Raw genomic sequence first — 1,152 nt, 5'->3', positions numbered from 1 at the left:
GTAGGCCCTGTAATAGAAAGGCACAGGATGATATATTGTTTAGCTTTTGGTTAGGGCTTAAAACATGGAATGTGACATTTGTATATGCCTTTTATTACATGCAGGACTCTCCAAAAAGTAATATATGAGGCATATGTGTTAATTTGAAAACTGATCCATTCATTTATGTGTAAGCAAATAGAAGTTACACTGTCTGATGGGGATATAAATAATATGAATATATATTTAAAGTTGATATTTGTGTGACAGTGCTGCAGTATGTGCCTGTAAAATATATCACTTTTCTATCAATGACCTGGGATCATGAGATTTTTGTACACAAGTATTTTTCATCCTGGCCCTTCTTGGGAATCATAGCATGTGTCTGAGCATCTATTTTAGAGAGAAAGGGTGGAAAAATAATAGACCATGTGAAATAACAATTTTCGAACTGCCTATTTCACCAATATCTTTTTAGGATTTTTAGCAATCCGTGCTAAAAATTGCAAAATGTTGCCACCATTTTCTCAAAACATTCTTACAATGGGTGAACCCCCATGAACTGGGTGAAGGAGCGCGGACTTGACACACAGTGAAAGTCTTGGAATATGTAATCAGTGATCCTTCAGAACCTCCGTTTTTTTTTAGGCAATTTAGATGAATATGTGCTCTAAAATGTAAATTTGTGTCTTTTTTTCCCCTACTCGCACAACCCGGAAGAAGGTGGGCTCTCTTGTTTCAATCTGCCTTCTGTGTTTTTGACATACCACTTTCAAACATCAGCATCTTCCACTGAGTCAGACTATGTATAAAAAACAAAATACAAGGTAGAGATTCAAATACATAGACCGCAAGAAGCTAAAATACTATAAAGGGAAGCAGTGGCAGGACAGGGTCAAAGAGGGATAAACTTGCATCACTGGGGTAGATTCCGGACCTAATTTGCGTACGAAAATTTACATTTTTGTGTAAGTTTACAATTTTTTGGTATTTTCAAACTACAAGTTTAATTTTACTAATATTAATTTTGGAACTGTGGAAACTGCACACTTGTGGCCGGGACTCCAAACATATAAAGATTTTCCCATCCTATGTTTTAATGTGCAGTTCTCTGTCCTGACTGCAGAGTCTCTGCGGTCGTAAAATTACTATTAGTAAAATTAAACTCGTAGT

The sequence above is a fragment of the Pleurodeles waltl genome, chromosome 7 (genome assembly GCF_031143425.1).
Source record: "Pleurodeles waltl isolate 20211129_DDA chromosome 7, aPleWal1.hap1.20221129, whole genome shotgun sequence".
NCBI classification, from domain to species: Eukaryota; Metazoa; Chordata; class Amphibia; order Caudata; family Salamandridae; genus Pleurodeles; species Pleurodeles waltl.
Note: the sequence above shows the minus strand (reverse complement) of the source record.